This window comes from Macaca thibetana, chromosome 3 (genome assembly GCF_024542745.1).
Source record: "Macaca thibetana thibetana isolate TM-01 chromosome 3, ASM2454274v1, whole genome shotgun sequence".
Classification (NCBI taxonomy): domain Eukaryota; kingdom Metazoa; phylum Chordata; class Mammalia; order Primates; family Cercopithecidae; genus Macaca; species Macaca thibetana.
In genome coordinates this window covers 69,919,030-69,945,830 of record NC_065580.1, presented here as the reverse complement: position 1 = coordinate 69,945,830, position 26,801 = coordinate 69,919,030, and the positions used below count along the sequence as shown (strand labels likewise).

The window sequence follows — 26,801 nt, the reverse complement described above, 5'->3', positions numbered from 1 at the left end:
CTGCCTCTACTGTCAGTTTTGGCTTGCAGAGGGGAGCTGCTGAATTTTTTAATGATGTTGGTGCCCTTTTTACCAGCACATTCCTGATGGCCTTGGTGAATGGATAGATACTGCTAAGGTTGACTCTGCAGATCCTCCAGGAATCTAAGAACTTGCAGGAGTGGCCAACCCTTCTGCTGGAAAACGCAGTAAGTGTATCTTAATAGGTGTCCTCTCAGGAGAACCCCTACCTCTTCTCTTGGCTGCTAGGCCAATAACTAGGGTTAAATCCAGTGGGGGACATGCTGAGCCTAATAAGGGAGGAAAGAAATTATATTCCAAGGTATAAACTAGCCAATGAGGGCCATCAATACTGAATTTTGAGGGTGTTTGAACAGGGGGCTAGAATATGAAACTGAACAAGCAAGGTTTCTTTGACTTGGAAGTACTTTTGTAGGACATGAAATTTAATGGCCTGGTAATACCCAGGGGACAGTGCTAACTCATTGTTAGAATGGCTTTTAGAAGCCTAAGAAAGTGATCCAACACTGAGCAAAGTGGAAATGCCTGAGTTGCCTAGGCAGGAGGAAGAGGAAGGAATAAAAAGGCTGAGAAGGAGAAGTAGGCTTGCTGGAGTGGCTATATTATGTGAGGTCAGAAAAATTACAAGATAACTATGTTCCAGGGGAGAGTTCAGAGGAAACACCATTCACCAAGGAAATCAGGAATGTGCTGGTAAGAAGGGCACTTGCATCACTGAGAAGTTCAGTAGCTTTCTTCTGCAGGCCAAGACTGACAATAGAGGCAGTCACAGAGCTGCAATTGTTAATATCCAATGGGAATACTGGGGCCTCCAAAGTAATAGTGATCAGGTCATGGCACGTAAATGAAAGAAGCCAGAATCTCACAACCACCAAGATCAGAGGGGTGGTCAATGGAAGCCTGGCCTACAGCAAGGTATAGAGATGGTTAAGAGACCATGGCACCTCTAGGGGCAAAACAGGGGAGTAGCCAGCAAGGGAGATGTTTAACATCCACAACCAGAAAAGGGCAATGATGGAGGAGTAGGAAGCTGATGACAATGACCCTGATAAACAGTCATGATCCCTTGCTCACTGTATTAGTCCATTCTCACACTGCTATAAGGACATATATAAGACTCGGTAATTTATAAAGGAAAGGTTTAATTGATTTACAGTTCAGCATGGATGGGGAGGCCTCAGGAAACTTACAATCATGGCAGAAGGGAAAGCAAACACATCCTGCTTCACATGGTGGCAGGAAGGAGAAGTGCCAAACTAAGAGGGAAAAGCCCCTATAAAACCATCAGATCTCATGAGAACTCACTCACTATCACAAGAACAGCAGCATGGGGGTAACCAGCCCCATGATTCAATCACCTCCCACCAGGTCCCTCCCATGACATGTGGGGATTATGAGAACAACAATTCAAGATGAGATTTGGGTGGGACACAGCCAAAGCATATCATTCTGCCCCTGAACCCTTCCAAACCTCATGTCCTCACATTTCAAAACACATTTATCCCTTCCCAACTGTCACCCAAAGTCTTAACTCATTTCAGCATTAACTCAAAAGTCCAAGTCCAAAGTCTCATCTGAGACAAGCCAAGTCACTTTTGTCTATGAGCCTGTAAAATCAAAAGAAAGTTAGTTACTTCTTAGATACAATGGGAATATGGATACTGGGTAAATACACCAGTTCCAAATGGGAGAAATTAGCCAAAATGAAGGGGCTACAGGCCCATGCAAGTCTGAAATCCAGCAGGGCAGTCAAATCTTAAAGCACCAAATGATCTCCTTTGACTGTATGTCTCACAACCAGATCATGCTGATGCAAGAGGTGGGCTCCCACAGCCTTGGGCAGCTCCACCCCTGTGGCTTTGCAGGGTACAGCCCCCTTCTTGGTTGCCTTCATGGGTTGGTGTTGAGTGTCTGCAGCTATTCCAGGTGCATGATGCAAATTGTTGGTGGAGCTACCATTCTGGGGTCTGGAAGATGGCCACCCTCTTCTTGCAGCTCCACTAGGCAGTGCCCTAGTGGGGACTCTGTGTGGGGGCTCTGACTGCACATTTCCCTTCTGCACTGGCCTAGCAGAGGTTCACTATGAGGGGTCCACCCCTGTGCAAACTTCTGCCTGCTCATCCAGGGATTACCATACATCCTCTGACATCTAGGCTGAGGTTCCAACCCTGAATTCTTGATTTCTGTGCACCCACAGGCCCAACACTATGTGGGAGCTGCCAAGGCTTGGGGCTTGCACCCTCTGAAGCAACAGCCTGAGCTCTATGTTGGCCCCTTTTAGCCACAGCTGGGATGCAGGCACTATGCCTCTAGACTGCACAAAGCAGCAAGACCCCAGGCCTAGCCAACAAAGCCACTTTTTCCTCCTAGGCCTCTGGGCCTGTGATGGGAGGGGCTGCCATGAAGACATCTGATATGTTGTGGAGACATTTCCCCCCATCATCTTGGTGATCAACATTTGGCTCCTCATTACTTATGCAAATTTCTGCAGCCAGCTTGAATTTCTCCTCCGAATGAACACGGGTTTTTCTTTTCTATCACATTGTCAGGCTGCAAATATTTTGAACTTTCATGCTCTGCTTCCCTTTTATACATATGTTTCAATTCCAAACCATATCTTTGTGAATACATAAAACTGAATGCATTTAACAGCACCAAAGACACCTCTTGAATGCTTTGCTGCTTAGAAATTTCATCTACTGGATACTCTAAATTATTTCTCTCAAGTTAAAATTCCACAGATCTCTAGGGCAGGGGCAAAATGCCAAGAGTTTCTTTGCTAAAACATAGCAAGAGTCACCTTTATGCCAGTTCCCAACAAGTTCCTCATCTCCATCTGAGACCACCTCAGCCTGGACTCCATTGTCCATATGACTATCAGCATTTTGGTCAAAGGCATTCAACGAGTCTCTAGGAAGTTCCAAACTTTCCAACATCTTCCTCTCTTCTTCTAAGCCTCCAAACTGTTCCAACCTCTGCCTGTTACCTAGTTCCAAAGTCACTTTCACATTTTCAGGTATCTTTACAGGAGTACGTCACTACCCGGTACCAATTTACTATATTAGTCCATTCTCACCCTGCTATAAGGACATATCTGAGAATGGGTAATTTATAAAGGAAAGTGGTTTAATTGACTCACAGTTCCATATGGCTGAGGAAGCCTCAGGAAACTTCCAGTCATGGCAGAAGCGGAAGCAAATATGTTCTTCTTCACATGGCAGCAGGAAGAAATGCTGAGCAAAGAAGGAAAAGCCCTTTATAAAATCATCAGATCTTGTGATAACTTACTCAATATCATGAGAACAGCAGCATTGGGATAACCACCACACGATTTAATTACCTCCCACTGGGTCCCTCCCACAACATGTGGGGATTATGGGAGCTACAAGTCAAGATGAGATTTAGGTGGGGATACAGCCAAACCACATCACTCACTTCCCAAACTTTAGTTAATTTTCAGATCCAGACCCATTGAATGAAGAGGTGGCCAGGTTCCTAGAAGGGACTCTGCAACATTGCTAGAAATATATATTATAATTCTCCCAGTGCTTCCCCAAAGGAAATTACCACCACTTACTAAGGGGTCTGTACACTAGGAAAAGTGGAATACCTAACATTTTAAAAATTACTGGATACAGGGCCTGAGTTGCATTGATACATGGAGACCCAAACCATAACCATATCTAATCCTGTCTTGGCAACTGCTTATTAGAAAACTCCACTTCATAAGGAGAGAGCCAGCATGAAAATGGAGTTGCTTCAGAAAAAGAAACAGGTTCTGGTGATCCATCTGGACACTGGATCAGATTGTGCCTGGAGTCAGGTTGTTCCATTACCACTATCCAAGTCAATAAATTCACCTTTTGCTTAAGCCAGTTTGAGTTATGGTTTCTGTCTCTTGAGCATCCCTTGACAGTAACATATAAAGACTCCTGATAGGCAGGAAAGATGATGGTAACAGATTTGCAATTATTGTTCTTAAGGAAGGTTCTCATGCCCTTTCCTGGAGTTGATCTCAATATCCGCAATGAGGAAGGGGACAATGTGAGTCTACAAATCCCATGTATAAAGCTCCTTTTGTTCATAAATCATGTTTGCTCTCTTGCTTCTCCTATCTACAAGTACATTTCCACATATGTATGTTTTGTATTTATATATACAAACACACACATACACACATTTGCAAAATATACAAACATTATCTATCTATCTATCTATCTATCTATCTATCTATCTATCTAAAATATAAGGGAACCAGGCACGGTGGCTTATGCCTGTAATCCCAGCACTTTGGAAGGTTGAGGCGAGTGGATCACCTGAAGTTGGGAGTTTGAGACAAGTCTGACCAACACGGAGAAACCCTGTCTCTACTAAAAATGCAAAATTAGCCAGGCATGGTAGCGCATGCCTGTAATCCCAGCTACTCTGGAGGCTGAGGCAGGAGAATCACTTGAACCTGGGAGGTAGAGGTTGCGGTGAGTTGAGATTGTGCCATTGCAAAATCTTGTTGCTTGGGCAACAACAGCGAAACTCCTTCTCAAAACATAAAATAAAATAAAATAAAATAATATCGATATAGATATATGGAAAGTTTTCTGACATTGTCCTAAATTAAGAACAGAAAATTGTGATTATTGTCTGCTACCAGAGATCCTTAATTTCTAGAGTAGAATAGTAGAAAAGATCGCTCCTAGCATGAGCAACACAGAAGACGGGTGATTTCTGCATTTTCAACTGAGGTACCAGGTTCATCTCACTAGGGAGTGTGGGACAATCAGTGCTGGTCAGCTGCTGCAGCCCGACCAGCGAGAACTGAAGCAGGGCGAGGCATCGCCTCACTTGGGAAGCGCAAGCGGGAAGGGAATCGCTTTTCATAGCCAGGGGAACTGAGACACACAACACCTGGAAAATCGGGTAACTCCCACCCCAATACTGCACTTTACCAAGGGTCTTAGCAAACGGCACACCTAGAGATTATATCCCACACCTGGCCAGGAGGGTCCCATGCCCACGGAGCCTCCCTCATTGCTAGCACAGCAGTCTGCGATCTAACAGCAAGGCAGCAGCAAGGCTGGGGGAGGGGCGCCTGCCATTGCTGAGGCTTAAGTGGGTAAACAAAGCTGCTGGGAAGCTCGAACTGGGTGGAGCCCACAGCAGCTCAAGGAGGCCTGCCTGTCTCTGTAGATTCCACCTCTGGGGACAGGGCACAGCTAAACAAACAAACAAAAAAAAGCAGCAGAAACCTCTGCAGATGCAAATGACTCTGTCTGACAGCTTTGAAGAGAGCAGTGGATCTCCCAACATGGAGGGTGAGATCTGAGAACGGACAGACTGCCTGCTCAAGTGGGTCCCTGACCCATGAGTAGCCTAACTGGTAGACATCCCCCACTAGGGGCAGACCAACACTCCACACCTCACACGGTGGGGTATACCCCTGAGACAAAGCTTCCAAAGGGAGAATCAGACAGGTACACTTGCTGTTCAGCAATATTCTATCTTCTGCAGTCTCTGCTGCTGATACCCAGGCAAACAGGGTCTGGAGTGGACCTCAAGCAATCTCCAACAGACCTACAGCTGAGAGTCCTGACTGTTAGAAGGAAAACTAACAAACAGGAAGGACACAAAACCCCATCAGTACGTCACCATCATCAAAGACCAAAGGCAGTTAAAATCACAAAGATGGGGAAAAAGCAGGGCAGAAAAGCTGGAAATTCAAAAAATAAGAGCGCATCTCCCCCTCTAAATGAACGCAGCTCATCGCCAGCAACTGATCAAAGCTGGACGGAGAATGACTTTGACGAGTTGAGAGAAGAAGGCTTCAGTCCATCAAACTTCTCAGAGCTAAAAGAGGGATTATGTACCCAGCGCAAAGAAACTAAAAATCTTGAAAAAAGAATGGAAGAATGGATAACTAGAATAATCAATGCAGAGAAGGCCATAAACGAACTGACAGAGATAAAAACCATGACACGAGAAATAGGTGACAAATGCACAAGCTTCAGTAACCATCTCGATCAACTGGAAGAAAGAGTATCAGCGATTGAGGATCAAATGAATGAAATGAAGCGAGAAGAGAAGTCTAAAGAAAAAAGAGGAAAAAGAAAGCCTTCAAGAAGTATGGGATTATGTGAAAAGACCAAATCTACGTCTATGCCTGAAAGTGAGGGGGAAAATGGAACCAAGTTGGAAAACACTCTTCAGGATATCATCCAGGAGAACTTCCCCAACCTGGTAAGGCAGGCCAACATTCAAATTCAGGAAATACAGAGAACGCCACAAAGATACTCCTCGAGAAGAGCAACTCCAAGACACATAATTGTCAGATTCACCAAACTTGAAATGAAGGAAAAAATGTTAAGGGAAGCCAGAGAGAAAGGTCAGGTTTCCCACAAAGGGAAGCTGATCAGACTAACAGCAGATCTCTCAGCAGAAACTCTATAAGCCAGAAGACAGTGGGCGCCAATATTCAACATTCTTAAAGAAAAGAATTTTCAACCCAGAATTTCATATGCAGCCAAACTAAGTTTCATAAGTGAAGGAGAAATAAAATCCTTTACAGATAAGCAAATGCTTAGAGATTTTGTCACCACCGGGCCTGCCTTACAAGAGACCCTGAAGGAAGCACTCAACATGGAAAGGAACAACCGGTACCAGCCATTGCAAAAACATGCCAAAATGTAAAGACCATCAATGCTAGGAAGAAACTGCATCAACTAACGAGCAAAATAACCAGTTAATATCATAATGACAGGATCAAGTTCACACATAACCATATTAACCTTAAATGTAAATGGACTAAATGCTCCAATTAAAAGACACAGACTGGCAAACTGGATAAAGAGTCAAGACCCATCACTTTGCTGTATTCAGGAGACCCATCTCACATGCAGAGACACACATAGGCTCAAAATAAAGGGATGGAGGAAGATCTACCAAGCAAATGGAGAACAAAAAAAGCAGGGGTTGCAATTCTAGTCTCTGATAAAACAGACTTGAAACCATCAAAGATCAGAAGAGATAAAGAAGGCCACTACATAATGGTGAAGGGATCAATTCAATAGGAAGAGCTAACTATCCTAAATATATATGCACCCAATACAGGAGCACCCAGATTCATAAAGCAAGACATTAGAGACTTACAAAGAGACTTAGACTCCCATACAATAATAATGGGAGACTTCAACACCCCACTGTCAACATTAGACAGATCAACGAGACAGAAAGTTAACAAGGATATCCAGGAATTGAACTCAACTCTGCACCAAGTGGACCTAGTAGACATCTACAGAACTCTCCACCCCAAATCAACAAAATATACATTCTTCTCAGCACCACATCGCACTTGTTCCAAAATTGACCACATAATTGGAAGTAAAGCACTCCTCAGCAAATGTACAAGAACAGAAATTATAACAAACTGCCTCTCAGACCACAGTGCAATCAAACTAGAACTCAGGACTAAGAAACTCAATCAAAACCGCTCAACTACATGGAAACTGAATAACCTGGTCCTGAATGACTACTGGGTACATAACGAAATGAAGGCAGAAATAAAGATACTCTTTGAAACCAATGAGAACAAAGATACAACTTACCAGAATCTCTGGGACACATTTAAAGCAGTGTGTAGTGGGAAATTTATAGCACTAAATGCCCACAAGAGAAAGCTGGAAAGCTCTAAAATTGACACTCTAACATCACAGTTAAAAGAACTAGAGAAGCAAGAGCAAATACATTCAAAAGCTAGCAGAAGGCAAGAAATAACTAAGATCAGAGCAGAACTGAAGGAGATAGAGACACAAAAAACCCTCCAAAAAATCAATGAATCCAGGAGTAGGTTTTTTGAAAAGATCAACAAAATTGATAGACTGCTAGCAAGACTAATAAAGAAGAAAAGAGAGAAGAATCAAAAAGATGCAATAAAAAATGATAAAGAGGATATCACCACCAACCCCACAGAAATACAAACTACCATCAGAGAATACTATAAACATCTCTATGCAAATAAACTAGAAAATCTAGAAAAAATGGATAATTTCCTGGACACTTACACTCTCCCAAGACTAAACCAGGAAGAAGTTGAATCCCTGAATAGACCAATAGCAGGCTCTGAAATTGAGGCAATAATTAATAGCCTACCAACCAAAAAAAGTCCAGGACCAGATGGATTCACAGCTGAAATCTACCAGAGTTACAAGGAGGAGCTGGTACCGTTGCTTCTGAAATTATTCCAATCAATAGAAAAAGAGGGAATCCTCCCTAACTCATTTTATGAGGCCATCATCATCCTGATACCAAGGCTTGGCAGAGACACAACAAAAAAAGATAATTTTAGACCAATCCCTGATGAACATCGATGCAAAAATCCTCAATAAAATACTAGCAAACTGAATCCAGCAGCACATCAAAAAGCTTATCCACCACAATCAAGAGGGCTTCATCCCTGGGATACAAGGCTGGTTCAACATATGCAAATCAAGAAACGTAATCCAGCATATAAACAGAACCGAAGACAAAAACCACATGATTAACTCAATAGATGCAGAAAAGGCCTTTGACAAAATTCAACAGCCTTCATGCTAAAAACGCTCAATAAATTCAGTATTGATGGAACGTATCTCAAAGTAATAAGAGCTATTTATGACAAACCCACAGCCAATATCATACTGAATGGGCAAAAACTGGAAGCATTCCCTTTGAAAACTGGCACAAGACAGGGATGCCCTCTCTCACCACTCCTATTCAACATAGTGTTGGAAGTTCTGGCTAGGGCAATCAGGCAAGAGAAAGAAATCAAGGGTATTCAGTTAGGAAAAGAAGAAGTCAAATTATCCCTGTTTGCAGATGACATGATTGTATATTTAGAAAACCCCATCATCTCAGCCCAAAATCTCCTTAAGCTGATAAGCAACTTCAGCAAAGTCTCAGGATACAAAATTAATGTGCAAAAATCACAAGCATTCTTATATACCAGTAACAGACAAACAGAGAGCCAAATCATGAATGAACTTTCCACAATGGCTTCAAAGAGAATAAAATACCTAGGAATCCAACTTACAAGGGATGTAAAGGACCTCTTCAAAGAGAACTACAAACCACTGCTCAGTGAAATAAAAGAGGACACAAACAAATGGAAGAACATTCCATGCTCATGGATAGGAAGAATCAATATCATGAAAATGGCCATAGTGCCCAAGGTAATTTATAGATTCAATGCCATCCCCATCAAGCTACCAATGAGTTTCTTCACAGAATTGGAAAAAACTACTTTAAAGTTCATATGGAACCAGAAAAGAGCCTGCATTGCCAAGACAATCCTAAGCCTAAAGAACAAAGCTGGAGGCATCACGCTACCTGACTTCAAACTATACTACAAGGGTAGAGTAACAAAAGCAGCATGGTACTGGTACCAAAACAGAGATATAGACCAATGGAACTGAACAGAGCCCTCAGAAATAACACATCTACAATCATCTGGTCTTTGACAAACCTGAGAAAAACAAGAAATGGGGAAAGGATTCCCTATTTAATAAATGGTGATGGGAAAATTGGTTAGCCATAAGTAGAAAGCTGAAACTGGATCTTTTCCTTACTCCTTATATGAAAATTAATTCAAGAAGTATTAGAGACTTAAATGTTAGACCTAATACCATAAAAACCCTAGAAGAAAACCTAGGTAATACCATTCAGGACATAGGCATGGGCAAGGACTTCATGTCTAAAACACCAAAAGCAATGACAACAAAAGCCAAAATTGACAAATGGGATCTAATTAAACTACAGAGCTTCTGCACAGCAAAAGAAACTACCATCAGAGTGAACAGGCAACCTACAGAATGGGAGAAAATTTGTGCAATCTACTCATCTGACAAAGAGCTAATATCCAGAACCTACGAAGAACTCAAACAAATTTACAAGAAAAAAACAACCCCATCAAAAAGTGGGCTAAGGGTATGAACAAACCTTTCTCAAAAGAAGACATTCATACAGCCAAAAGACACATAAAAAAATGCCCGTCATCACTGGCCATCAGAGAAATGCAAATCAAAACCACCATGAGATACCGTCTCACACCAGTTAGAATGGCAATCATTAAAAAGGAAACAACAGGTGCTGGAGAGAATGTGGAGAAATAGGAACACTTTTACACTGTTGGTGGGATTGTAAACTAGTTCAACCATTATGGAAAACAGTATGACAATTCCTCAAGGATCTAGAACTAGAAGTACCATAGGACCCAGACATCCCATTACTGGGTATACCCAAAGGATTATAAATCATGCTGCTATAAAGACACATGCACACGTATGTTCATTGCGGCACTATTCACAATAGCAAAGACTTGGAATCAACCCAAATGTCCATCAGTGACAGACTGGATTAAGAAAATGTGGGCACATATACACCATGGAATACTATGCAGCCATAAAAAAGGAGGAGTTCATGTCCTTTGTAGGGATATAGATGCAGCTGGAAACCATCATTCTCAGCAAACTATCGCAAGAACAGAAAACCAAACACTGCATGTTCTCACTCATAGGTGGGAACTGAACAATGAGATCACTTGGACTCCAGAAGGGGCACATCATACACAGGGCCTATTATGGGGAGTGGGGGGAGGGATTGCATTGGGAGTTATACCTGATGTAAATGACGAGTTGATGGGTGCTGACAGGTTGATGGGTGCAGCACACCAACATGGCACAAGTATACATATGTAACAAACCTGCACGTTATGCACATGTACCCTAGAACTTAAAGTATAATAAAAAAAAAAAAAAAGAAAAAAAAAGAAAAAAAAAATATCAGGACATCCCCTCCATCAGAGCATCACCTTGGTATGCCTACTGCTTCCTCCCCTGGCCCAAATGTGTATCTCACCAGCTCTGGGTTCCTGAATCCATTCAGGGAGTTGCAACATCCCACCTTAGGCAGAGGGTTGAGAAAGTGACATCACAACCCATGATGCCTGAAACCCTTGAGCTGGCCTCAGTGTCTTAGTGCCTTGTGACTGAGGTTTCATTGCCTCATCAAAAGTACCATCCTGCCCAGAGAAGGAAGGTAGCCCCAACTCTGGCCAACTTGGAATCAGCAATCTCACACACCCCCCAACATAACAAGTGCCACTTGTCACACTTCCAAACCACTCTTAGCTGATGACCTGTTTATGCTTCCTCAGAAAAAATGAAACCAGCCAGAAGGAAATTTCCCCAGCCTCCACCTCAATATTTACCCATGTTTGCACTCACATTTCTGCTTTCCTTCATACTCCATTTCAAAGCCAAACCTGCCTGTGGTGTCATGTTATATATTGGTTTTCATCTACAATTCCTGGTTCCTAACTCCCATTGCCCTTGTTACAGTCTTTTGTGATAATGTTGGGTGTGTGAGGCCTCATGGGTGGGACTCCGACCTTCTCCTGCTTCAAGGCAGGACTCCAATGCTTCCCTGACTTTCTGATTGTGGGTCTTAAGACCCTCCCATGAGAGGGTCTGACCCTATATCCTGGGAGAAGGAATGCTGACATCATGAAGCTTCCATAAAAACTCAAGAGGAAAGGGTACAGTGAGCTTCCAGATAACTGAACATGTGGAGGTTCCTGGAGGGTGGTGCACCAGGGAGGGCATGGAATCTCCATGCCCCTTCCCCCATACCTTGTCCTATGTATGTGTCTCTTCATCTGTATCCCTCATAATATCCTTTATAATAAACCAGTAAATGTAAGTAAGTGTTTCCCAGAGTTTTGTGAGCCACTCTAGCAAATTAATTGAACCCAAGGAGGGGGTTATGAGTACTCCAACTTGAGGTCAGGCATAGTGGCACACGCCTATAATCCCAGCACTTTGGGAGGCTAAGGCAGGTGGATCACTTGAGGTCAGGAGTGTGAGACCAGCCTGGCCAACATGGTGAAACCCCATCTCTACTAAAAATACAAAAAAACAAACAAACAAAAATTAGCGAGGCATGGTGGTGCCTGCCTGTAGTCCCAGCTACCCAGGAGGCTGAGGCCGGAGAATTGCTTGAACCCAGGAGGTGGAGGTTACAGAGCCAAGAGCATGCCACTGCTCTCTAGCCTGGGCAACAGAGGAAGACTCGGTCTCAACAAAAATCAAAACAAAAACAAAAACCTTGAAACTGGTTGGTCAGAAGTTCCAAAGGCCCATACTTGCAACTGGTATGTGGTGGAGGGGGGTAGGGTAGTCTTGGGGACTGGGCCCTCAACCTGTAGGATCTGACATTGTCTCTGGGTAGATAGTGTCCGAACTGAATTAGAGGACACTGAGCTGGTGTCCACTGCTTGGTGTGTGGAGAATAAAGCCCCACATATTTGGTCACAAAATCTTCTTCTGTGTTGATGATTGTTGATGAGTGCCGTGAGTAGAGGAAAAACACAGAGAGAGTGTTCCCTACACACTGCCTGAGGGCACTAGATCTCACCCTACTCATCTTCCCAACAATACTGCTCCAGCAACTTTCTTCTTGCTCTTCTGCATCCCTCATTTTTCAGTCTCTATAGGATCATTCCCCACAATATGTCAATATGCTGTTGTTAATCCTGTCTTTAAAAACACTCATATACCTTGTCCTAATGCCACTTCCTTAACTAGCAATCACTTCATTGTTCCCCCTGGCAGAAAATTTTTCAAGAGAATTCTTGATTATTTACTTCAGTGCTCATCCAATTGTCTCTTTCTCTCTCTCTCTTTTTTTGTTTGTTTGTTTGAGACGGAGTCACGCTCTGTCACCCAGCTGGACTGCAGTGGTGGATCTTGGTTCACTGCAACCTCCACCTTCCAAGTTCAAGTGATTCTCCTGCCTCAGCTTCCTGAGTAGCTGGAACTACAGGTGTGTGCCACCATGCCCAGTTAATTTTTGTATTTTTAATGGAGATGGGGTTTTACCATGTTGACCAGGTTGGTCTCAAACTCCTGACCTCAAGTGATCCACCCACCTCGGCTTCCCAGAGTTCTGGAATTACAGGCATGAGCCACCACACCTGGCTCCATCTGTCGCTTAAACCCTCTCCAATCAGACTTTAACCCCACACTCCACCAAAATGGCTCTTGGATAAACAAAGGATCCTAAAAGCAGCAAAGGAAAAGAAACAAATGACCTACAATGGAGCTCTAATACACTTGGCAACAGACTTTTCTAAGTCAAAACTTTTTCAGTGGAAACCTTACAGGCCAGGAGAGATTGGCATGACTTATTTATTTATTTATTTATTTATTTATTTATTTATTTAAGATGGAGTCTCGCTCTGTTGCCCAGGCCAGAGTGCAGTGGCGTGAACTCTGCTCACTGCAAGCTCCTCCTCCTGGGTTCACGCCATTCTCCTGCCTCAGCCTCCCGAGTAGCTGGGACTACAGGCACCCGCCACTATGCCCGGCTAATTTTTTTCTGTATTTTTTTTTTTTTAGTAGAGACAGGGTTTCACCGTGTTAGCCAGGATGGTCTCGATCTCCTGACCTCGTGATCCGCCTGCCTCAGCCTCCCAAAGTGCTGGGATTACAGGCGTGAGGCATTGCGCCTGGCCGACATATTTAAAGTACTAAAGGAAAATAACCTTTTATCCTAGAATAGTATATACGGTGAAAGTATCCTTCAAACATGAAGGAGAAATAAAGACTTTCTAATACAAACAAAAGCTGAGGGATTTCATCAATACCAGACCTGTACTACAAGAAATGCTAAAGGGAGTAGTACTTCAATCAGAAAGAAAGGCATTAATAAGCAATAAATCATCACCTGAAGATACAAAACTCACTGGTAAAAGTAAGAACACAGAAAAACACAGAATATCATAACACTGTAACTGTGGTTTGTAAACTACTCTTATCCCAACCAAGTAGGAAGACTAAATGATGAAACAATAAAAAAAAAAAAAAAAAAAAAAAAACTACAACACTTCAAGATATAGTCAGTACAATAAGATATAAAAGAAACAACAAAAAGTTAAAAAGCAGGGGAAGTTAAGGTGTAGAGTTTTTATCAGTGTTCGTTTTGCTTGTTTATTTACTCAAATAATGTAAAGTTGTTATCAGGTTAAAATAAAGGGTTATGAGATAGGATTTGCAAGCCTCATGGTAACCTCAAACCAAAAAACATACAATGGATACACAAAAAACAAAATGGCTCTTGTCAAGGACATTAAAGACCTCCATGTGCTAACCTCAGTGTAGCACATGGAGATCAAATCTCAGTCATCATCTTCCTTGACTTATTAACACCATCTGGTGCAATTTGTCATACCATCTTCCTTGGTATCTTTTTCACTTGGCTTCCAGTTCACCATGCTCTCTTAAATTCCCTCCTACCTCTCTGGTTGCTCCTACTCAGTCTTGTTTTTTGGATGCTCCTTTTCTCCAAGAACTGTTACTATTGGTGTGAACTCGACTGAATTCTTGATTTTCTTTTCTAAGTACATTCATTATCTTGGTAATCTCAATCAATAGCATGGCTGTAAATACCATCCACGTGCTGCTCACTCCCAAATTTATATTTTTAGCTTGAACCTCACTCCTCATATCCAGTCAAACATATCAGAATGCCTATTCAACATATGCAAATAGATGGCAACAAACATTTCAATACATTCGAAAGTTATGATCTTTTCTTCAATCCATTTTCTTATCCTTCTTGTTTCTCAATCCAAAACTCTTGAAGTCATCCTTGATTCCTTTAATTCTCTGAAACTCCACATATAGTTCATTAGTAAATCACCTCTACCTTCAAATTAGCAAACTTCTACCTCCTCTTCTGTTACTGCAATTGTGCCCCAACTGGTCTCCTTGCTCCCACCCTTGACCTTCCTTCTTCTCACTGCTTATTGGTAATACTGCAGCCAGTAATTATTTTAAAATGAAGGACCAGGTAACAACTCTATTTGGAAGCTTCCATATCACTCAGAGTAATACCCAAACTCCTTACAAAAGACCTAGCCTGCGTGACCTGATACTTCCTCCACCTTGTAGCTCTGTCATCATCTATTACTCTTCTCTTCTTTCATTAGTCTACAACCTTGCTGGAATCTTTGCTGTCTCTCTGATACACCAGGCATGCTGTCACCCTAGGGCCTTTTCAGCGGTTATTCCCTCTCCTGGACCACACTTTTTTCAGATGGCCCCTTGGCTACCTCCTTCACCTTCAAGTCTTTGTTCAAATGCCATCTTCTCAATGAGACCTAACCTGAATGACCTTAGAGAATATTGCAACCTGCACCTCCTCACACCAGCATCTCCAATTCCCTTGGCATGCTGTGTTGCCCTAAGACATTGAATTGCCTCCTAAATACTGTATAATGTACTCATTATGTTATTGCTTTTTGTTTTTTTCTTTCTCCTGTCCAGAACTTCAGCTCCATGAGATATGGGTTTTTGCCTCTTTTGTTCACTGATGTAACCTAAGCATTAGACCGTGCCTAGCACACAGTAAGTGCTCAATACATATGTTTTAGGTCAGGCACTGTGGCTCATGCCTGTAAACCCAGCACTTTGGGAGGCCAAGGCAGGCGGGTCACTTGAGTCCAGGAGTTCAAGACCAGCCTGGGCAACATGGCAAAACCCCATCTCTACAAAAAATACATAAAAAGTAGCCAGGCATGATGGTGGGTGCCCGTAATCCCAACTACTTGGGGGGCTGAGGAGAGAGGATTGCTTGAGCCCGGGAGGCCGAGGTTACAGTGAGCCGAGACCACAACACTGCACTCCAGACTGTGTGACAGAGTGGGACCCTGTCTCAAAAAAACTAAAACTAAAACTAAAACCCAATCATATGTGTTAATTGAATTTTTATCCCCAAATCATTTATCACCTTAGTCCTAGTCTAATATTCCAAGTTCTTTCAGATGTCTCTACTTGAATGTCCTTAAGACACCTCAAACTCAGTGTGCCCAAAGTCAGACTCATTTTCCCCCATCAAATTCGTTCTTTCTTCAGTTTTCCTAATTGGATTCATAGCATCAATAACCATCCAGTCACCTATGGGAGAAGCCACAGGGTCATTTGGCATTTTCAGTTTTGGAACAAGTTCCTAGCCCTCTCCTAATGCTAATGGGCATTTGATATTAATACTGAGCCTTTAGCCACACATGCAAACACTATGTTTCTCATTGCTTTTGCCACTTAGTCTCTTGGGGATTATTGTCCACGGGTTTGTGTATTAGTCTGCTAGGGGTGCCATAACAAAATCCAACAGATTGGGTGGCTTCAATAACAGAAATTTATTTTTCACAAATTTACTTCTCTGGAGACTAAAAGTCCAAGATCAAATTGCTGGCAGGGTTGGTTTCTCCTGAGGATTCTCTCCTTGGCTCACAGAGGGCCACCATTTTGCTGGGTCCTCACGTCGTCTTTCTTCTGTGCACATACACTTCCGTTGTCTTTTCCTCTTCCCATAAGGACACCAGTCCTATTGGGTTAGGGCCCCATTCTTGTGACTTCATTTAACCTTAATTAACTCCTCAAAGCCCTATCTCCAAATATAGCCACATTAGGGGTTAGGCCATCAATAAATGAATTTTGGGAGGAAAAAAATTCAGTCCATAACAATTAGACACAACATTTTTCTGTCCCTTTAAAATTATCCCTGTTTTCAAAAGTTCATTCCTTGTGCATATGCGAACTTTGTTCTTTTCTTTCTATTTTCCATCTGTTTTGAATAATCTCTATTCTTGGCTTTATCATAAACAAATGTATGCCTGCTAAAATAGTTTTTACCAATACTCTTACTGTTTTGCATTTATCAGGTGTGGATGGAGTTAATATTTGTAAAACATTTTTTAAAAATAGAGAACAGCAGCTAACAGAGTCAAGAACAGAACACTTCATGGCCCCAAATAACCAAGTATGACTACTAATGCCATCTGTTGGCAGCAACAGAAATTGCATGTTTTTAATCTGGATAGTAGCTTTGTTCAGATCTATCACGGTCTCCGTGCCGAAAATTTGAAGGTAAAGAAATCCCTGTATTCTTTTCCTTTACCTTCCATATTCCTGTCTGTGACAGTAAGCAGTCCAGCAGGAAGGTTAAATTGAAGATAATTCAATGAAGGGACTAAATACAGAGGGGTGTCAAGAGTAACAATAACCAAAGATGGTGAAGCACCCAGCGACTAACAACGAAGAGAAGCTATTACCATCCCTGCAACTGAAGAGACAGAGCAGGGAGTGGAGGGGCTGAAATCAGAGAGAACTGAAGAATTGCCCAATAGAAACTGTGCTCATAAGGTAAAGGAAACATAGTTTGGCTGAGTGAGTAGAGGGAATAAATATCTAAATCTTTCTCTTCTCCTACTATCTATTCTCCCAAAGTCAGAGGAATAAAGAAACTCAGATAATACAATCTGTAGGTCAGTGTAGGGCAGAGAAGGATGGAGAATGAATTTGGAGGGTTAGCCAGTGTCTTGGTCTGTTTTGTACTGCTGTAGAGAAATACCTGAGGCTGGGTAATTTATAATGAACAGAAATTTATTTGGCTCACAGTTCTGGGGGCTAGAAAGTCCAAGGTTAAGGGCCTTCTTGCTGTATCATCCCATGGTAGAAGGCAGAAGGAGAAGAAAGCACACATGTGAGAGAGGAAGGGGAACCAAACTCATCCTTTTTATTAGGAACCTACTCCCATGATAACTAACCACTCCCTAGATAATGGCATTAATCCATTCATGAGGGCAGACCCCTCGTGGCCTAATCACCACTTAAAGGTCCCACCTCTCAACATTGTTGCATTGGGAATTAAATTTTCAACACATGAACTTTGGGGGACATGACAAAATCATGGCAGCTAGTGAATAATTAGCATAACTTGCCTTCACAAAATGAATTGCCCTCTCTTCTATTTTATGTATAGATTGAGTTCTTAAATGTCTCATCCATGGTGGTAAGTATTCCAACACAAAAAAGAATGTATTTAAGAGGAACTAATAAATACATATTTTTTAATAAATAAATGAATACTCATTATTTATCTCCATGACTTAAAATTTTGCTGGAGGAAAAAATGGCAACTGTACTTTATTTTATGTTATGCCTTATGCCCAATGAATTCCATCTAAAATTCAATACATTAAATTCCAATCCTGAATACAATAAATACAACAATAAAGCAAACAAGATCATTTTTCCTGATTCCTGACTATATGTTTATATGAGAAACAAATTTAAATAATAAGAGAAAAATCCCCACAGTTTGCCTTTTAAAAATAAAATTTGAAGTATATTTTAAGAATAAGAATAGCTCACTTATCTTTGCTTTCAGCATTAAAAGTTCTTAGGAGTCTTTAAACGAAAGTGAGGAATTATGTTTATCTCCAAAAGAAGTACTAAAGTCAACACTGAAAGCCCTTGAATGTAGTCCAACAGTTGAACTTTAATAAACAAACAGCCTGTTGAAGGAAGGCACATTAAAAGTCTCCAGTATACTACAGGTTAATTAGCAAGTACTGTTACAGCTAGGTCTATACCTCCTTCCCCCAAACACAGAGAAATTATGTTTATGGTGACTGGTATTCCTTTGTTCTGACCATTATAACTGTCAATCACTAAACTGTGGAGTTGTCTGATATGACATTTAAGACAAACATACAAGTGTACTCATCAACTGCAGTCTAATTACTACAGTTGGCTTAATGACAGGGTTGCATCAATTTTTTAGTAGTCCTATCAATCTTGAAATCCTAAAGCAGATAGTCTAGCAAATCTCCAAATGTCGTATTCCCTTATATATTTCCAACTTGGGGAAAGAGAGCATGATGACTCAAGATTGTTTCCTTGGTATTTTGTTGTTTTGGAAAAAGGAGTATTTATAATCTATTAGACATTTTCGAGGGCACAAATAACATGAAAAGGATATTTCAGTGAAAAATATACATTTTGCTTGGTTATTATTGCTAAGTGCATTGTTCAGCAAATGTTCTGCTATATTGAGTTTCAGGCATCACTTGAATTACATTATGGTGAGATTTGTGATTAAGGTAAGCTAACTCAAAATGACAAGCCAAGGGCTTTTAAAATCCACATTTCAATGAAATCTGGCAGCACAAAAACAGCTGCTCTAAGTCCGCTCTTCTAATATTTCAAAGGAAGAATAGCAATGGATTTCTGATACCATATGTGCCAACTGCAGAAATTCTAGAACAGCCTGAGAGACCGTGGGTGAAAGGTCACCCTCTGCCTTATACAGATGGTATGTTTAATTATTAAAGAGCAATTTTAATCATTTAATCATTTCAGACCTTGAAATGAAAGGTCTTCTCGGGTATCTTGAAGCTTGTTGCAACCTAAACTCTGCTGTCAAACTTCTAGGGAGCCAGAAAGTAACATATGTGATTTTTATATCCTAACTCGATTTACAGTCTCATGTGAGTCGAATTTGTTTTACAGGCTGTCAAAAACATTTCTTGGAAAAAAAATTGAAGGTCATGTCTTTAGCAGAGAATTTAAAGTTAAATCTAAATCCAGACTTAAGTCAGTCTTGAATTCCTCAGGAGGATGGCTCTTTCTTTCAGCAGAATTGTTTGTAGTGCTGTTGAAAATTTTCATATCTAGCCTCAAAAACATTTTCAGAAATAGTCTCTGTAGCTTTTTCCACTAATAAAAATAAACAATACTGGCAAGGTGTCTGGCATGTAATGTTTAATAAATGTTAGGCCCTCCTCTCCTCCCTTTACCAAATGCATGTGTACATGCATTCACATGCATACACTGGAATTCATGTTTATGTGATTTTGCAAGAACAAGTGGAATGAAATCAAGGATAGTTCAACCATTCTTTAAAAAGCAACAACAAATACAAAGTTTCGAATTCATATGTTTTTAGATGAAGAAAATAATATAACTGAGCTAATAATAATAAAAAATATTGAGCAAGTGACATCAGCAACATGGCAGAATAGGACTTTCTAGTGCTTGTCCATCCACAGAAACATCAATTTGAATAACTACCCATGCACAAAAATACCTTCACAGGAGATGAAGGTTAACAGACAAAACTACTAAAAAATAATAATGTCTATAATTATTTCTTAAGGGATACAAATATAAAAAGATGTACATTGTGACATTAAAAACATAAAATGTGGATGATGTGGGGTAAAAATATAGTTTCTGTAGGCAATCAAAGTTAAATTATCAGCTTAAAATAGACTGTTAAAACTATAAAATATTTTATGTAAGCATCATGGTAACAATAAAGTAAAACCCTATAGAAGATACATAAAAGACAAAAAGCAAGGAATCAGGCCGGGCATGGTGGCTCATGCCTGTAATCTCAGCACTTTGGGAGGCCGAGGCAGGTAGATCACTTGAGGTCAGGAGTGCAAGATCAGCCTGGCCAACATGGTAAAACCCCATCTCTACTAAAAATACAAAAGTTATCCAGGCATGGTGGTGCACACCTGTAATCCCAGCTACTCGGGAGGCTGAGGCAGGAGAATTGGTTGAACCTGGGAGGCAGAGGTTTCAGTGAGCCAAGATCATGCCACTGCACTCCAACCTGGGTGACAAAGCGAAACCCTGTCTCAACAACAACAACAACAGCAGCAACAACAACAACAACAAAAGGAATCAAAGCATACCATAGAGAAAAATCACCTAATCACAAAGGAAGACAGCAAGAGACATCCAAGCACCTAAATATGGAAAGCAAATATTAATAGTTATAAAAGGAGAGATAGGCAATAATACAATAATAGGAGCGGACTTCAATAACCCACTTTTAACAGTGGACAGATCATCCAGATGGAAAAAAATAAGGAAACATGACTTAAACAACACTTTAGACCAAATGGACCTAATAGACATAAACAGAACATTCCATTCAAACAGCAGCAAAATGCACATTCTTCTGAGGTGCGTATGGAACATAATCCAGGATAGATCATATGTTAGGTCACAAAACAAGACTTAACAAATGTAAGAAGATTGAAGTCATATCAAGTATCTTTTCCAACCCAAATACTATGAAACTAGAAATGAATTGCAGGAGAAATTTGAAACTTTCACAAAAACAGAGATTAAACAACATGCTCCTGAGCAACTAATGGTTTAAAGATGAAATTAAAAGGGAAACCAAAATATATCTTGAGACAAATGAAAAAGGACACACAACATACCAAAACTTATGTCATGAAGCAAAAACAGTTCTAAGAGGAAAGTTTGTAGCAATAAATGCCTACATCAAAAAAGAAGATCTCAAATAAACAGCCCAATATTATACCTCAAGGAACTAGAAAAAAAAAAGAAATTAAGTAGAAAGAAAGAAATAATAAAGATTGGAGCAGAAATAAACAAAATAGACACTAGAAAAACAATAGAAAAGATCAAGAAAACTTTTGAAAAAATAGCCAAAATCACCAAACCTTTAGCTAGACTTTGGAAAAAGGACTCATAAATATCAGAAATGAGAGAGGAGACATTATAACTGATATCACAGAAATACAAAGGATTATAAAAGACTACTATAAACAATTATATGCCAGAAATAGAATGATGTAGAATAAATGGATATATTCCAGAAACATAAAACCTACCCTGATTGAATTATGAAGAAACAGAAAATCTGAACAAACCAATAATGTGTAAGGTGACTGAATCAGTAGTCAAAAATCTCCCATCAAAGAAAAGCTCAGGACCTGATGGCTTCACTTCATAGTCTACCAAACATTTAAAGAAGAGGTAATAGCAATCTTTCTCAAATTCTTCCAAAAAATTGAAGAAGAGTGAATAATTCCAAACTCATTTTATGAGCCCAGAATTATCCTGAAACCAAAGTCAGACAAGGACACTACAAAAAAAAGAAAATTATAGGCCAATATTCCTGATGAACATAGAATCAAAAACCCTCAACAAAATACTAGCAGGCCGAATTCAGCAGCACATTAGAAGAATCATTCGCCATGATCAAGTGGGAGTTATTCCTGGTATGCAAGGATGGCTCAACATATGCAAATCTATAAATATGATACACAACATTAACAGAATGAAAGACAAAACCATATGATCATTTCAATAGATGGAGAAAAAGCATTTGACAAAATTCAAAATTCTTTCATATTAAAAACTCTCAACAAATTAAGTATGGAAGGAATGTGCCTCAACACAACAAAGGCCATATATGACAAAACCATGGCTAACATCAAACTCAACAATGAAAAGTTGAAAGCACTTTCTCCAAGATCAGGAACAAGACAAAGATGCCCATTCTTGCCACATCTATTCAACATAGTACTGGAACTTGTAGCCAGAGCAATTAGACAAGAGCAAGAAGTAAAAGGCATTCAAATTAGAAAAGAAGTAGTGAAAATATGTCTCTCTGTTTGAAGAAAACATAATATTATAATATATTTTAAAAAATAAAAACTCTACCAAAAAACTGTTAAAACTAATACAGAAATTCAACAAAGTTGTAGGAAAGAAAAATAACATACAAAAATTAGTAGCATTTCCATATACTAACAATGAACTAGCTGAAAAAGAAGTTTTTAAAATCCCATTCACAATAGCTACAAAAAATTTAAAAAGTTAAAAATAAATTTAACCAAGAAGTGAAAGACTTGTACACTGAAACTATAAACATTGATGGAAAAAAATAAAGAAGACACAAATAAATGGAAAGATATCCCATGTTCACACATTGGAAGAATTAATATTGTTAACCTGTCCATATTACTCAAAGCAATCTACAGATTAAATGCATACCTATCAAAATTTCAATGACATTTTTCACAGAAATAGAAAAAACAATCCTAAAATTTGCGTGGAACTCTTGAAGACCCTAAATAACCAAAGTAATCTTAAACAAAAAGAACAGAGTTTAAGGCATCACACTACCTGACTTCAAAATATACTACAAAGCTATAGTAACCAAAACAATTTTAACTGGCATAAAACAGACACACAGATCAATGGAACAATATAGAAAGCCCAGAAATAAACCCAGGCATTTTACAGTTAGTTGATTTTCAACAAAGGTACCAATAACACACAATGGAGAAAGGACAGTTCCTTCAATAGATGATAATGAAAAAATTGGATATCCACATGCATAAATATGAAATTAGACTCTTACATTACACCATATGTAAAAATCAATTCAAAATAGATTAAAGACTTAAACATAAGGCCTGAAACTGTAAAACTACTAGAAGAAAATATAGGAGGAAAGTTTCACGACATTGGTCTGGGGGATGGATTTTTTTTATATGACCCCAAAGCACAGACAACAAAAGCAAAAATAGACAAATGTGATTTTATCAAACTAAAAACTTTTGCACAGCAAAGGAAACAATTGACAGAGTGAAGACACAAACTACAAAATGGGAGAAAATATTTGCAAACCATACATCTAATGAGAAGTAAATATCCAGAATATATAAGGAACTCAATAGCAAGAAAACAACCCTATTACCAAATGAGCAAAGAATCTAAATAGACAGCTCTCAAAAGAAGGCATACAAATGGCCAATAGCTATATGAAAATAATGCTCAGCATCACTAATCATCACAGAAATGCAAATTAAAGCCACAATGGGATATTGTCTTACACTTTTTATAACACATGAAGGTGGGCATGGTGGCTTGCATCCATAGTCCTCAGTTACTCGGGAGACTGAGGTGGGAGGATCACTTGAGTTCAGAAGTTGGAGACCAGCCTAGGCAACATAGCAAGACCCCATCTCTTGTTTGTTTGTTTGTTTATTTATTATACTTTAAGTACTAGGGTACATATGCACAACGTGCTGGCTTGTTACATATGTATACATGGGCCATGTTGGTTTGCTGCACCCATTAACTCGTCATTTACATTAGGTATTTCTACTAATGCTATCCCTCCCTCACTCCCCATCCCACAACAGGCCCTGGTGTGTGATGTTCCCCACCTTGTGGAATTTAGGAGGAATAAATGTTCCCTACTAAGAATGGGGTTCTTGTGAAGATTAAATAAAATTGTTTATTTGAATAAAATCATGATTTAGCATAGAATTTGACCCATAGGAAGCCTCAGGAGCTGTTGCTGTCATTGTTGTTACTGTCTGCATATAGCTCATGCACTGGAGTAATTTCTCTCTGGCCTCTGTCTCAGGACAGTTTGACCCTCCCCAGCTCTGCTCTCTTTTGGGGTTGGGTAAGAGTTAGGGGGTTGCTTAGAGGAGTTAGTACAGTAATGCAATACATAATGTTTCAGTCAATAACAGACCATGTGTACAACAGTGGACCCGTAAGATTATAATGACACTGAAAAATTCCTATAACCTGGTGATGTCCTAGACTTTGTAATATTGTAGCACAACACATGACTTAAGTATTTGTGGTAATGCTGGTGTACCTAAACCTATTGGCTGCCAGTCATATACAACTAACACACATACAATTCTGTATACTATGTATGATATAGTTTGGCTCTGTGTCCCTACTCAAATCTGATGTGGAATTGTAATCCCCACATGTCAGAGAGAGGTCTGGTGGGATGCGATTGAATCACAGAGGCAGATTTCCCCTTTGCTGTTCTTATGATAGTGAGTGAGTTCTCACAAAATCTGATGGTTTAAAAGGGTGTAGCACTTCCCCTTTTGCTCTCTTGTTCTCTCTCCTGCTTTCCCATGCTAAGATGTGCTTGCTTTCCTTTCTCCTTCCACTGGACTGTAAGTTTCTTGAGGCCTCCAAACCTGCTTCCTGCAGAGCTGTGAGTCAATTAAACCTCTTTTCTTTATAAATTACCTAGTCTCAGGTAGTTCTTTTTTTGTTTTTTGTTTTTTGTTTTGAGATAGAGTCTCACTTTTTCACCAGGCTGGAGTGCAATGGCATGATCTCGGCTCACTGCAACCACCACCTCCTGGGTTCAAGCGATTCTCTTGCCTCAGCCTCCTGAGGAGCTGGGACTACAGGTTCACAGCACCATGCCTGGCTAATTTTTGTGTTTTTAGTAGAGACAGGGTTTCACCATGTTGACCAGGATGGTCTCTATCTCTTGACCTCATGATCTGCCTGCCTCAGCCCCCTAAAGTGCTGGGATTACAGGCGTGAGCTGCTGTGCCCAGCCTCAGGTAGTTCTTTGTACCAGTGTGAAAACAGACGAAATACAATGTAATACTTGATAATGATAATAAACAACCATGTTACTGATTTATGTATTTACTGTACTCTGCTTTTTATTGCTATTTTAGAGTGTAGTCATTCTATTCATGTATATTAAAAAGTTAACTATAAACCAGCCTTAGGCAGGGTCTTGAGGGGGCATTCCAGAAGAAGGCATTGTTATCATCGGACATGACCACTCCATGCCTGTTATTGCCCCTGAAGACCTTCCAGTGGGACAAGATGTAGAAGTTGAAGGTAGTGATGTTGATGCTTTTGACCCTGTGTATGCCTAGGCTAATGTATGTGTTTGTGTCCTATTTTTTACAAAAACTTTTAAAAAGTTAAAAAAAATTATTAAAAAAAAAAAAGGGTGGGGGCCTCTGCACCAAGATGACCGAATAGGAACAGCTCCAGCCTCCAGCTCCCAGCGTGAGTGACACAGAAGACGGGTGATTTCTGCATTTCCAACTGAGGTACTGAGTTCATCTCACTGGGGTGTGTTGGACAGTGGGTGCAGCTCAATGAGAGAGAGCCAAAGCAGGGCGAGGCATCGCCTCACCTGGGAAGCGCAAGTGGGAAGGGAATTCCCTTTCCTAGCCAAGGGAAACTGTGACACACAACACCTGGAAAATTGGGTCACTCCCACTCCAATACTGCGCTTTACCAAGGGTCTCAGCAAACGGCACACCAGGAGATTATATCCCACACCTGGCTTGGAGGGACCCACGCCCACAGAGCCTCCCTCATTGCTAGCACAGCATTCTGAGATCTAACTGCAAGGCAGAAGCGAGGCTGGGGGAGGGGTGCCCATCATTGCTGAGGCTTACATAGGTAAACAAAGCAGCCAGGAAGCTCGAACAGGGTGGAGTCCACTGCAGCTCAAGGAGGCCTGCCTGCCTTTGTAGACTCCATCTCTGGGGACAGGGCATAGCCAAACAAAAGGCAACAGGAACCTCTGCAGATGTAAATGTCCCTGTCTGGCAGCTTTGAAGAGAGTAGTAGTTTTCCCAGCACAGAGTTTGAGATCTGAGAATGGACAGACTGTCTGTTCAAGTGGGTCCCTGACCCCCTAGTAGCCTAACTGGGAGACATCCCCCACTAGGGGCAGACTGATACCTTACACCTCATATGGCTGGGTACACCTCTGAGACGAAGCTTCCAGAGGAACGATCAGATAGCAACATTTGCTGTTCAGCAATATTCACTCTTCTGCAGCCTCTGCTGCTGATACCCAGGCAAACAGGGTCTGGAGTGGACCTCGAGCAAACTCCAACAGACCTGCAGCTGAGGGTCCTGACTGTTAGAAGGAAAAATAACAAACAGAAAGGACATCCACACCAAAACGCCATCTGTACGTCACCATCATCAAAGACCAAAGGTAGATAAAACCACAAAGATGGGGAAAAAGCAGTACAGAAAAGCTGGAAATTCTAAAAATCAGAGCACCTCTCCCCCTCTGAAGGAACACAGCTTCTCGCCAGCAACAGAACAAAGCAGGACGGACAATGACTTTACAAGTTGAGAGAAGAAGATTTCAGACAATCAAACTTCTCTGAGCTAAAGGAGGAATTACAAACCCAGCGCAAAGAAACTAAAAACCTTGAAAAAAGATTTGACGAACAGCTAACTAGAATAACCAATGGAGAGAAGTCCTTAAATGACCTGATAGAGATGAAAACCATGACACGAGAACTACATGACAAATGC

At 40.6% G+C, this 26,801-nt stretch overlaps 1 protein-coding gene across 3 annotated transcripts in view; it reads right to left on the bottom strand.

Moving 5' to 3' along the window:
• Positions 1 to 26,801, bottom strand: part of CDK14 (cyclin dependent kinase 14) — a 798,330-nt gene that overhangs the window by 731,805 nt on the left and 39,724 nt on the right. For 2 of the 3 annotated variants that reach the window (XM_050782869.1, XM_050782873.1), the window contains exon 1: positions 3,161 to 3,203. The gene's annotated coding sequence lies outside the window, so the exon portion shown is untranslated. Of the gene's footprint in view, positions 1 to 3,160; positions 3,255 to 26,801 lie in introns of those variants that run through there. The other variant, XM_050782870.1, reaches the window with a different exon arrangement.